This window comes from Bos taurus, chromosome 7 (genome assembly GCF_002263795.3).
Source record: "Bos taurus isolate L1 Dominette 01449 registration number 42190680 breed Hereford chromosome 7, ARS-UCD2.0, whole genome shotgun sequence".
Classification (NCBI taxonomy): domain Eukaryota; kingdom Metazoa; phylum Chordata; class Mammalia; order Artiodactyla; family Bovidae; genus Bos; species Bos taurus.
Window position 1 is genome coordinate 66392150 of NC_037334.1, and position 14226 is coordinate 66406375.

Below are 14226 nucleotides of genomic sequence, written 5' to 3' on the forward strand. Positions count from 1 at the left end.
ACCAATCTGCTTTCCTGAAAGCAGGGGCTACGTATGTCCTATCCCTGCTGAGTATTCAGCACTTGGCTCTGTGGCTGCTGGCATGGAGTAGGAGCTCACTCAGACTGCTGTGGTGTTTAGTGAGCCTGGAGGAAGGAACGAGAGAGTTGGGTCAGGATGATACAGGAAAGGCACCAGGAAAAAGTTTGTGAAAATATGCCTTCCCTTCTTATTGCTGGCCTTAAGGGAAAAGCTGAGCAAAGCAGACTCCTGATCTCATTTTCATATCTGCCGTAGAATTCTCCTCTGTGCCTTTTTGAATAGTGGCCCCTCGGTATATGTAGGGGAATTGGTTCCAGGACCTCCTATGGACAATAAAATCTGAGCATGCTCAAGACGTCCATGATACAATTGGCCTTCCATATCGGTAGGTTCCCTATCTGTGGGTTCTGCATCCATGAATGTAGGGGTCCCACTGTATCATCCTAGTTCAAGAGCAGCAGTTGGCTCTGAAAGTGAACATGCAGTTTGGTTCAGAGGATTACCTACAACATGTACCTTGCAACATGAATCTTATCTTTCAGTGGCACTTGATGAAAAAACAGCAGAAAATTCTCCATTTGCTTTGGCACTATTTCCCATTATTGTCTTTGGGAGTAGAGAGAGAATACAAAGAAGTTTTATGATTAAGAAAGACTTTCTTACTCAATGACACTGGAAGCTTGGACATTTGGTGACTATGAGATGAGCTTTGCTAGAGTCTAACGTCATGGTTATCGATGGGGTCCATCTCTCTTACTAGTCTCTTATTCTCCTTTTGCCCTTTGTTTCTCAGTGAATTTTGGGGAACACTGTTCAGATTACTATGGGCAGTCTGAATACCATTCAAACTACTACAGCCAGTGTGCTTTGTGTTCGTGGTGGGCTTGAGACTCTGCATTTAGTCTCTATTGGACTCTGTTTCTTATTTCTTTTCCAGTTGGACTGAAATCCTGAACATTGGCCTCTTCATAACACGGCTTAGAGAAGATAGTTGGCCAGATGGGATGGTCATGGAAGTGGGAGAGGTCTGTGCTGTAGGTGCACGAGGGAGGTTTCTAATCTGTAGGAGACAGAAATTGGGTGAGTTGGACATTTAGCTTCTGGGAGGTACTGATGACTCAGCTCCAGGGAATGGGACAAAATAGTGGGAATACAGACCTGGAAAGAACTGGATTTGGAGGAAGAAACCCCACACTCAGATGAAGCAAGGGAAGAGAAAATAATCAGGAGCTGAGATTCTGAAACTGTGATATAAAGAAAGGTTTGTCATGAAGGAACTGGCAAAGAGCTGGGTAACTGGATCAAAGATGAAGGTCAGCATGTGACCAACAGATGACTTGATGCTTAGCTGGAGAATATGTCTGGGAATTTCCACCATTCACCAATATACCAGTGGACTTTCCTCCTTGAGGCTGGCATTGCTGTCAACTCAGGGGGCTAGGAATAGCCAGCCTAGTAATTGGATTATTTGAATCCTCATTCCTGTCTCTGGGTTGGTCAGTAACTCTGATGTTCACTCAAGCCCTGCTTCTTGATGTTATTTTTCACCTCTGCATTGTCCAAATTTAGCACACTGCCTGGCACATTTCTGTTGAACTCACATTCTGTCTGTGCCACCCATTTTTTTCATGACCTCTGAACTTTGTGCTATACATTCTGTTCTTGATTTTTAAAATTACCTTCCACCCCTTAATCAAAGTTGTTGAGCACTTAGCAGGAGAGGTTCAGCATTTCTAGTCTTGGTAGGGGAACATTCTGACGTAACCATATTTCTCTCAAACTCTGAGTCCTTCTTAATATTATAAATGGAGTTCTGAGGTTTACTATAGCTGTACATAACCTTTTCAAAGCATCAATGCCTTGCCATCCCAGAATCAGAATGGAGGTGAGCATCTAATGTAACCCACGAAGCGCAATCCCTCTGACTGCATCATGTGAACAAAGTCCATAACCTCTCAGTTTAGAGATTTAACAAACTCCAGGTTTCAACTTTGGAAACTCTGTTGTTTCAGGTGATTCTGTCTAAATGGAAGTAACTAACTTTTTGCATTAATAAACAACATTCATAAATAATAGTATTAATGCTTAACATCTATTGTGCCCATTTTAGAAGCCTGGCAATAATATCATAGTCATTTTATGTGAGTTAGCTATTCATTCTTCACAGAAATTCCTTTTAAACACCACTAACCCCATGTTACAAGAAGAAATGAGATTTAAGAGCGTGAAGTTGTTGCTTTCAACAGTCATGCTTGGATTATTCAATTTAGCAGTGTGCCAGCCACCGTTATGTCCTGTGGATAAACAAAAGTAGGTTAAAACATGGATTTTGTGGCACTCACAGGATCACTGGGAGGGCAGACCTGTATTTATGAGCTGATGATAAACATGATGTAAGACATGATGTAATGAAGTTCTAAACTGAATGAAATCAAGTGCTAAGATGCCTGGTGTCGACCTAGTGGTTCTCACTGTGGTCCCCAGACCAACAACCTGGCAGTTTGTTAGATGAGCGAAATCTCAGACCTTACTCTAGGCCAGCTAAATCGTAAACTCAGGCTGGGGTCCACTGCTTCTTTTTTTTTTTTTAATTTATCTTTAATTGGAGGATAATTGCTTTACAGCATTGTGTTGGTTTCTGCCATATGTCAAAATGAATCAGCTATAGGTATATATATGTCCCCTCCCTTCTGAACCTCCCTCCCATCTCTCACCCCATCCCATGCCTCTAGGTTGTCACAGAGTACTGGGTTGAGCTCCTTGCATCCTATAGCTAATTCTCACTAGCTAGCTATTTTACATATGGTAATATGTATGTTTCCATGCTGCTCTCTCAATTCATCCCTCCCTCTCCTTCCCCTACTGTGTCCACAAGTCTTTCTCTATGTCTGTATCTCCATTGCTGCCCTGCAAATAGGTTCATCAGTACAATTTTTATAGATTCCTTATATATGTGTTAATATACAATATTTGTTTTTCTTTTTTACTTACTTCACTCTATTTAATAGGTTCTAGGTTCATCCACCTCTTTAGGACTGACTCAAATGCATTCTTTTTCATGGCTGAGTAATACTCCATTGTATGTTTGCATCACAACTTCTTTATCCATTCATCTGTTGATGGACATCTAGGTTGCTTCCATGTTCTAGCTATTGTATTAATAAATAGTGTTACAATTAACATTGGGGTATATGTATCTCTTTCAATTATGGTTTTCTCAGAGTGTATGCCCAGTAGTGGGATTGTTGGATCATACAGTAACTCTATTTCTAGGTTTTTAAGGAATCTTCATACTGTTCTCCATAGTGGCTGTATCAATTTATATTCCCACAAACAATGCAAGAGGGTTCCCTTTCCTCCACACTCTTTCCAGCATTTACTGTTCATAGATTTTTCTGATGATGGCCATTCTGACTGGTGTGAGGTGATACCTCATTGTAGTTTTGATTTACAGTTCTCTAATAATGAGCAATGTTGAGCATCTTATGTGTTTATGAGCCTTTTGGTGTCTTCTTTGGAGAAATGTCTGTTTAGATCTTCTGCCCATTTTTTCGATTGGGCTGTTTGTTTTCCTGATGTTGAACTATATGAACTGCTTATGTATTTTGGAGATTAACCCTTCGTTATTTGTTTCCACTACTGTTTTAACAGGCTTTTCAGGTGATTCTAAAATACTATAAATGGGAACTACTGGTGAACCATAGGCGTTAAGGGCAGTGCATTAGTTTCCAGGGCCTCCCTAAAAACTGCCACGAACTGGGTGGCTTAAAACTAAGTCTATTCTTTCACATTCAGGAGGCCAGAAGTCTGAAATTATGGTGTTGGTGCATTTGGCTCCCTCTGGAGTTTCTGAGAAAGAAACGGGTCTGATGTGTCTTTCTAAGCTTCTGGTGGCTCCCAGCAGTCCTTGGCATTCCTTGGCTTGTACCTGTACCACTACAGTCTCTGACTCTGCCGTCATGTGGCTGCTCTTGTGTCTTTTTTATGCCCTTTTCTTACAAGGACACTAGTTATTGGATTTAGTGCCCACGTTTCTCCGGTGTGACCTTAACTAATTACATCTGCATAGATCCTATTCACAAATAAGATCCCATTCTGAGGTTCCAGGTCGACATGAATTTTGGGGAACACTCTTCAAACTACTACAGGCAGTTAAGGTAAAGAGAGTTAGGTTAAGTGGAACTTGAGGGAAAAGCTTTAGGAGTGATCTGAGTGGTTGAAATGAGTTAAATAATCAAATGGTGAGGTCGCTGTAGGAGTGAAGGCTAGTGAACAAGCATAGGCAAGTTCAGAGGGGATCATGATGCTGGGGTGTGGACTTGGTTGAAATTAAAACATGGGTATTGATCAGCATATATAAACAGCTCATATAACTCTATTAAAAAAACAGGCAGAAGAACTGGACAGACATTTTCTAAAGAGGAAATACAGATGGCCAAGAGACACATGAAAAGATGCTCAATATCACTAATCATCAGGGAAATGAGAGATCACTCACACAGGTCAGAATGGCCATCATAAAAAGAACACAAATAACAAACATGGGCGAGGATGTGGAGAAAAGGAAACCCTTATATGCTGTTTGGTGGGAAAGTAAATCAGTGCAGCAGCTACTGTGGAAAACAGTATGGAAGTTTCTCAAAAAACTAAAAACTGAAATACCATATGACCCAGCGATTCCACTGCTGGGTAGAATTGCTGGGTATATATCTGAAAAAAAATTATATATATATATATATATACATACTCTTGGGTATATATCTGAAAAAAGCCCACTAATTCAAAAAGATACATGCCTCTTAATGTTCATAGCAGCATTGTTTACAATTGCTAAGATATGGAAGCAACCTCAGTGTCCAGAAGACATGGTGTATATATCACACATATACACACACACACACACACACACACACACACACACACACAATGGACTACTACTCAGCCCATAAAGAATGAACTTTTGCTGTTTGTAACTACATGAATGAACTTGGAGGGCATTAAGCTAAGTGAAATAAACGAGAGACAAATAGTATACGATATCACTTATGTGGGGAATCTAAAAAATAGAACAAACCTGTGAATAAAATAGAAGAAGCAAACTCACAGATACAGAGAACAAACTAGTGGCCACCAGTGGGGTGAGGGAGATGGGGAAATGAGGGACATTATAAGGGTGGGAGAAAAGGGCCATCATGGGATTGTATGAAATCCTGTGTGTGAAACTTGAAAATTGTTAAGGACTATAGAATTTAAAGACTCTTTAATTTGATTAAAAAGTAAATAAAATGAGTATTGATGTGGTAAAACATTAACATAAGTTAGTAATCTCTATTCCCTTTATTCTCTAATGTAACTAAACTATTTGTTTAAAACTGCTTGCCAACTGATGGTTTACATAAAAAATCACACATGATATACTGATAATTTCCATACCATCTTTTAATAAGAGAAGTTGTTGGGATCTTTAATTTGATCTAGCACTAGCTAAACAATGGCCCTGAGTCATGATTTGATACATAAAATTGCATCAAATCCTTCCAATGACTTTCCCATTAGTGCTCAAGGTATTAAATCATTTCAGCTTCGGCTGAACTTACACCAATTACATTCAAGAGTTCTCAGCTCTTACAATATTGTCTGAAGTTTGAAGGTAATCAATATCTTTATCAAACATGTCACAAAAAGTTTATTGGAATGCCATATTTGATTAGGTCAAACTTAATCTTTCAGGCCAGAAGAGGGGAAACACAGCTCTGTTGATGGAATGCCTTGTTTAAATCTAAAGTTTAAATAAACTTTCTGTGCATGAGTTTATTTCTCCTTAAAATGGGGGTATGATAAAGGATGTTTATAGCATTCAAATAAGTTAATAATGCGGTTAGCATGGTTCATGCTCTGTATGTGATCATTCTATTATGGATAAACTGTTAGTGCTCACAGTGAGTGAGAACTCAGAAGGAGTACGTCAAGTCTGTATATTGTCACCCTGCTTATTTAGCTTATATTCAGAGTACATCATGAGAAACGCTGGGCTGGAAGAAGCACAAGCTGGAATCAAGATTGCCGGGAGAAATATCAATAACCTCAGATATGCAGATGACACCACCCTTATGGCAGAAAGTGAAGAGGAACTCAAAAGCCTCTTGATGAAAGTGAAAGTGGAGAGTGAAAAAGTTGGCTTAAAGCCCAACATTCAGAAAACGAAGATCATGGCATCCGGTCCCATCACTTCATGGGAAATAGGTGGGGAAACAGTGGAAACAGTGTCAGACTTTATTTTTTTGGGCTCCAAAATCACTACAGATGGTGACTGCAGCCATGAAATTAAAAGACACTTACTCCTTGGAAGGAAAGTTATGACCAACCTAGATAGCATATTCAAAAGCAGAGACATTACTTTGCCAACAAAGGTTCATCTAGTCAAGGCTATGGTTTTTCCAGTAGTCACATATGGATGTGAGAGTTGGACTGTGAAGAAAGCTGAGTGCCGAAGAATTAATGCTTTTGAACTATGGTGTTGGAGAAGACTCTTGAGAGTCCCTTGGACTGCAAGGAGATCCAACCAGTCCATTCTAAAGGAGATCAGTCCTGGGATTTCTTTAGAAGGAATGATGCTAAAGCTGAAACTCCAGTACTTTGGCCACCTCATGCGAAGAGTTGACTCATTGGAAAAGACTGTGATGCTGGGAGGGATTGGGGGCAGGAGGAGAAGGGGACGACAGAGGATGAGATGGCTGGATGGCATCACCAACTCGATGGACATGAGTTTGAGTGAACTCCGGGAGCTGCTGATGGACAGGGAGACCTGGTGTGCTGCGATTCATGGGGTCCCAAAGAGTCAGACACGACTGAGTGACTGAATTGAACTGAACTGAACCCATTAAATGGAGGTGAAATTCAATGGGGACAGTGTAAAGGGGTTCCTGCACTCAGCAAGCTACCTAACCTAAACCTCCTCCCTCGGGTTGTGTCTGCTATCTGTGGCCTCCTTCCTGTTTCTGGAGTCCTGAGTAGAACCCACTCGCCTGGTAGAACCCACTGTGCTTGGCCAGTGCTTGGCCATTGCTGCCAGCCTGCCTGCTCTTCTATCTCTCCCCATTGAACCTAGAATCTCTTACTACTGAAGTCTCCTAGAGGCCGCAGTTACCACCAGTAGCTACAAAATATCAGCGCCCAGGGAGAGTAGGCTGGTGGTGAATGGTCATAGCTATTGGCCTACCAGGATTCAGTAGTAGGTGCCTCTGTCAGAGATGCCCTTTTTTCCTGCAAGTGTTTTCAACTGCCTTGGCAAAGGCCACACAAAATCCACGAGTTTGGGGGTACTGATTGGCAGGAACCCTGATGAATGAATCAATTTATGTTGGAGGAGGCCTGGAATAGGTCCTGGCGGTCTTCTGGTTGTGTCAGGCATTTAACTTCTTGGTTGCTAGATGGTGGGAGGGTTGAGGAGGAAGAGATTTGAGGAAAGGGGCCATTTACCTGCACAAGTGTGTTGCAGTGTCTTAACAATGGGATGAGCTACACTGCTGAGTCTTTAGGCCTGGACATGGAGAAGATGCCACTATGCTAATAAGGCAAGGCCATTTTCTAAAGCCAGTGGGGTTGAACTCTCTCCAGTGGGTACCATGGAGTCCTTGTTGGCAGCCCATTTCAGTCTTGGATTCAAGCAAAACAGAGTTCTAAGCCAAGACTTATCTGAGAAAAAAAAAAAGTGTAGCTGTTCTTCCAAGGAAGTCTTTTGCTTCAAAATGTTCTTTTTTTTTTGTTTGATGTTTCCTCATTTATCTGTTGACATCACTCTTTGGGAGGTTAATGTGAATTCTAGAGAGAAGAGAATGGATCGCCATTTTTAAGCCTTTGCAGATATAAAATCTTTTCTTGGTAATGATTTGTATTTAAGAAGTTTATTAAAAATTCTCCAATGAATGCTTTGAATGTTCCGGTGTTTTTTTTTTTTTTAAAGAATGAGACTAGGAGCAAAAAAAAATGACCCTTAAACTACGTAAATATCTTCCCAGTTTTGGGGAGACACAGTCTTGAGGCTACTAATTGTCTCCTATATTAAAAAATGCTGGCTTCTCATTGGGACATTGGGTATTAACCTGAACACAGAAACTGCTTGACTGACACCAGTTCTCCTGTCCCCACTCTCTGGCTGTGCAACACTCTGGAAGTGCAAGTGAACTGAAGACTTTTAGGAGGTGCTTATTTCCCAGAAGGCCAACACAAGCCTTGATATCCGTCCAGGCAATCTTGATTCCAGGTTGTGATTCATCTAGCCCAGTTTTTCTCATGATGTACTCTGCATATAAGTTAAATAAGCAGGGTGACAATATACAGCCTTGACGTACTCCTTTCCCAGTTTGGAACCAGTCTGTTGTTCCATGTCTGGTTCTAACTGTTGCTTCTTGTCCTGTATACAGGTTTCTCAGAGGCAGGTAAGCTGGTCTGGTATTCCCATCTCTTTAAGAATGTTACACAGTTTGTCATGATCCACACAAAGGCTTTAGCATAGTCAGTGAAGCAGAAGTAGATTTTTTTTTTTTTTTAATTCCCTTTCTTTTCAATGATCCAGTGGATGTTGGCAATTTGATTTCTGGTTCCTCTACCTTTTCTAAATCCAGCTTGTACATCTGAAAATTCTCAGGTTCAAGTACTGCTGAAGCCTAGCTTGAAGGATTTTGTGCAAATCTTGCTGGTGTATGAAATGAGTGCAATTGTATGGTAATTTGAACACTCTTTGACATGGTTTTCTTTGGGATTGGAATGAAAACACCTTTTCCAGTCCTGTGGCCACTGCTGAGTTTTCCAAATTTGCTGGCATAATGAGTGCAACACTTTAACAGCACCATCTTTTAAGATTTGAAATAGCTCAGCTGGAATTCCATCACCTCCACTAGCTTTGTTTGTAGTGATGCTTCCTAAGGCCCACTTGACTTCACACTCTAGGCTGTCTGGCTTTAGATGAGTGATTACACCATCGTGGATATCTGGGTCATTAAGATCTTTTAAGTGCCATTCTTCTGTGTATTCTTGCCACCTCTTCTTAACCTCTTCTGCTTGCTAGGTCCTTGCCGTTTTTGTCCTTTACTGTGCCTATCTTTGCATGAAATGTTCCCTTGGTAGCTCCAATTTTCTTAATTTAGATCTCTAGTCTTTCCCATTCTATTGCTTTTCTCTATTTCTTTGCACTGGTCACTTAAGAAGGCTTTCTTATCTCTCCTTGCTATTCTCTGAAACTCTGCATTCATTTGGGTTTATCTTTCCCTTTCTCCTTTCTCTCTTTTTTTTCCCCTCAGCCGTTTGTAAGCCCTCCTCAAACAACCACTTTGCCTTCTTGCATTTCTTTTTCTTGGGGATGGTTTTGGTCATCACTTCCTGTACAGTGTTACAAGCCTCCATCCATAGTTCTTTAGGCACTCTGTCTACCAGATCTAGTCCCTTGAATCTGTTCATTACCTCTGCTGTATTATCATAAGGGATTTAGGTCATAACTGAAAGGCCTAGTGGTTTTCCCTACTTTCTTCAATTTGAGCCTGAATTTTGCAATGAGGAGCTGATGATCTGAGCCATAGTCAGCTTCCGGTCTTGTTTTTGCTGACTGTATAGAGCTTCTCCATCTTCAGCTGCAAAGAATATAATCAAACTTGTTTCAGTACTGAACATCTGGTGATGTCCATGTGTTTAAATGGGTTTAACTCCTGCCTTTTATGATAGAAGCTCAGAGGGAAAAAAAGAGTAATCTTAATTTTGGCAAATAACTCACCCAGTTTTGTCACAGCTGTCTTCTTGATGCTATTATTAATTATTGATAGCATTGTGTATGGCTTTTTACCATTCTGCAGGTCAATTCCCCATCTATAAGATGGGGACAGAGCATTCGTCTTATGGGGCTATTGTGAGGATAAAAATGTAGTCATCCCTAGCCTAGCAAAAGTTTTTTGTTGTTGATTTTTTTTTTTTTCTGGAGAACCTTAAACCCACTTTCACAACTTAAGAACCATTGTGTGCATGTGCGTGGTTATTTAGTGCTGTATCAGTCAAATATTGATTCAGAAGACAGCATTCCCATGGTAATTTGAACAAAGAAAGTTTATCATGAGGAATTACCAGCTATTGTGGGAGGTTAAGGGGCTTCCCTTGTGGCTCAGCTGGTAAAGAATCTGCCTGCAAATGTGGGAGACCTGGATTCGATCCCTGGTTTGGGAAGATCCCCTGGAGAAGGGAAAGGTACCTTCTCCAGTATTCTGGCCTGGAGAATTCCATGGACTGGGGTCGCAAAGAGTCAGACATGACTGAGTGACTTTCACTTTCATTTTCACTTTCAGGGGAATGAGAGATTGCTTAGTAGGAGTAAAGGGAACCCTGAAGAAGGTAGGAACATTAGATACGAGGAACAACCGCTACCCTGGGGCTGAGCTGGTGTTTGAGTAAGAGCCCCCCTGCACCTCCTGACAGAGCCAGACCTGCTGGTGAGGACACGGCTGTGACTCAGTGAATGGCGAGGTGTTGCTGTGGTGCTGTGCTGGCAAAACTTGCTAGAAATCAGCCTCTGGCATGGGTAGGCAGTGTCCCCTTCCTGGAGCTGGAGAGAGCTGTCACAGCAAGGTATCTCCCTGGAGGCACTCTGCTGCAGGACTTCTCAAGTGCTGCTGACCACTGTGGGCTACAGTTGGCTAGAATTCAGGAAGCTGCCTGTACTGCAGGAGCTGGGGAAGCTGATGCTCGGCAGTCAGCTGGAGATGGGAGAATCTGTGCATGCTGTGCAAGTCAGAGGCTGGAGCAGGAGCTGAGCACGGGGAAGCCACCCCAGCTGCAGAAGCCTGCCCAGTGAGCATGCCAAGCAGAAAACCCCCTTCCTGCTCAAATGTCTCATCAGCTCCCTCTGCTGACAAAGTGTGACAACATGCCAACTAGGAAATGAACACAAAGGCTCCAACTTAGTTTTCACAGAATGGGTAATGAGGAGTGATTTTGCAAATGAAATGCAATAAAAACACCCTGGGATGAGGTCTCCTTGAGTAATCCACGGTAGTAACTAATGCTTAGCACTCCCTACTAAATACTTGCTTTTCCCTTTTGTGTTTAAGCTTATAATTACTTCTCTTTATGAGCTAATAGGTATTGTAGACTGTGTAATCCCTCACTAGAATGAGCCCCCATAGTAACAAAATATGGGTAGTGCCACAATAATAAACTTATTACACCAGAAAAAGAGAACTTGTTGGCTGTATTACTTAGTTAGAACATTCCTTTAGGATGGTCTTTGTTAGAGGTACAAACAATAGGATGCTCCAGCTCACAAGTATTTTTGTAATCTGATAATAGCCTTTTAACCTAATGCATCTTTTTGTATGGGCTTCTGTTTTGCATTGTTTGGAATGAATTAAAGGCATTAAATGGAAAGGAGAAGCAAATTAAGTTTATTCTTTGGACAATGTGGAGCCAATGAGGATTTTGGGTGGAATTGTGATGTGGTTGAAGAAATTCTGACAGAAGGTCAGCACCATACTTGGCTTGTGGAAAGTGCTTAATAACTGGTGGCTACTTGGCCTGTTCCTGATGTGGCTCTCCTCTGTGTCCTCTGAGTGATGAGTGGTCACCCTCTGACAGAGGTCACAAAAGAGGCCAGGTAGAAATAGTTGGAAGCAAAAATCAACCTAGTTCCCCTGCTGCCCCACCCCCATACCCCTCTCCTGCAGCATCAACGAAATACAGCTAGTTATTAATAGAAGATGGGAGGACACAGTGAATTCCTTGGTCCAGGCCCTGCCTTTAGCCTCTAGAGCTCATTTAGGAGTCTAATTAGACCAGAAATACCTTAGTCATTGACCCAGGAGTAGAGGTGGGAAGAGAGGGCATGATTAATTTAATGCCTGGAAATGAGGGGGAGACAGACCAGTGCCACCCAAGGTCAGTGAGCAGCTGTGAACATCTTTTCATCTCTTCATAAGTCACTTCACTGTGCTTCCAAATGAGGTTTTAAAAAGTGGAAACACCAATGAGCATTTTATTATTTACAAGTTTTTATTGAAAGCCTTGTTGCATATGAAGTGCTGTATAAGGTCACAGATGGAGATCCTATAGCTTCTAGGTCAGAGCTGAGGTCTTGAAGGAGTGTTAGCAGGCCCACAGACTGACTTATGCTGAGATGTGTATCATAGGTGTCATTATAGCATAACTGGGATCTGATGCCACCAATCCATGAAAAACACCTTCTCCATGGTTATCTGTGACCTCTTTGTGCTTAAATCCAAAGGATCTGATTGTCTGCCCTTGTTTTACTTGACTTCTCAGCAGGCTTTTCTTGAACTCTGAGTGTTCCTTCTACGTCTTAGGCTTCTTCCATGTCTTCTCTCTGACACCTTTTCCCTGCGTATCCTGTGTATCTTTTAACTATTTGTATTCATCATGGGCTTTCCCTGCCTCTTGCTATATATTTTTTCTGGGTTGATTTAATCTCTTTACAGTGCCTCAGTTACCATTAATCTATTGGTGATGATACCCAAATTGAAAACTTAAGTCCATTTAATTTTCTTCAACTTAGACCTATTTACCTAACTATAACTAATTGGACATCATGCCTTGAAACACTCACAGGTATTTCACGTGCAACTCGTTCTACACTGCTTCTACTCTAATCCCCCCATTTGTGGTAAGTGGTACTCCCATTCAAATTTTTGTCCAAGCCAGAAGCCTCACAATCACCCTTGACATTCACTCTCCACCTTCACCTAATCAGTGGCTGATCATGCTGAACTACTCTTTGTATCACCATGGAACTGTATCAGTGGGGGCCACCTTTATCTTTCATCTTCATTATTACAACAGCTTGACTTAATTCACAGAAATGTTTTGCCATTTGCAAAAAGCATCATGTATGGCTCTACAATTCTTCAGTGGCTCCCTACTGTCCCGGGATCAAGTCCTGGCCCTTGCATGTGGTCCACAAGCCTCTTTATGAGTGGATCTGTTTCCTTTTCTAGCCTTTTCTCTCATTGCTCCAGCACCTCTTCGAGTCCACTGTTCAGCTATATTGAACCCCATCAGTTCATTGAGCACACCATTCTCTGTGCTAAAATCTGGGCCTCTGTTTCTCTGCTTCATTTGGATAACTCTCACTTCTCCTAAAGGACTCAACTTAGATGTATTTCCTCCAGGAAATCTTGACCCCCACCAGGACTTGATGTGATCACATATGTGGATCCCATAACACCCTGTATTTACCCTTGTCGTGTTGATCATGAAAGTGAAAGTGAAAATGTTAGTTGCTCAGCCATGTCCAACGCTTTGCAACCCCATGGACTGTAGCCCACCAGGCTCTTCTGTCCATGGAATTCTCCTGGCAAGAACACTGGAGTGGATAGCCATCACCTTCTCCAGGGCATCTTCCTGATCCATGGATCGAACCTGGGTCTCCTATATTGCAGGCAGGTTCTTTACCATTTGCGCCACCAGGGAAGCCCATCGTGTTGATCATGGGCTCTCTTAATAACTATGATCTCCCTCAGCACCATATAATTTACAGAATCGTTGAGAAACTTAATTGTTTTTGTTATGCCTCCTTGATCCAAGGGACTGGGTGATATTGCATCTCAAAGGAATAAATACTGACTGAATTTTAGATAGTTTTTTATCCTCAAGAGGGCTGTGTCTTCCACAGTAGGGGAGTACCTCAGTTACTGTATCAACACAACTGCTATTGTAAGCAAAGGAGAAATTATTAGGAGATATTAAAACACATGTTCTGTTCATGTAACTCTATTACCTAATTCAGGAGCTTTGTTTCAGGCCTCTTCTAGCTGCTTTTTCTAGTGGGTTCTTGACATATTATGTGGTACAACCCATCCGCTAGTGTTAGAAAAGCGGGAATGCAGTAGAGGTGGCTTCAGAACAAACTGAACCAAAAGTTTGAAGTATCATCAGACTGACCTCTCTTTTATTTTCTGTTTGCTTCTCTTTGTTCATTTGATTCTCTACTCCTACGTTTTTTTCATCATGTGATAAAGGAAAGTTCAGACTTAAATTGTCCAAGGTTAGTTACCATGGAGGAAAGAAAGAAGCCATCGGGTCCCACCCTCTTCCCTGATGTAGTAAACACATTAGGGAAGACCCTCACTGGCTTGCTTGAGGCACATGACTCCGGCGTGGGCCAGTCAAGGATCACGTGCCTAATCTCTTTGGTTAGACAGAGAGGTGTTTCAC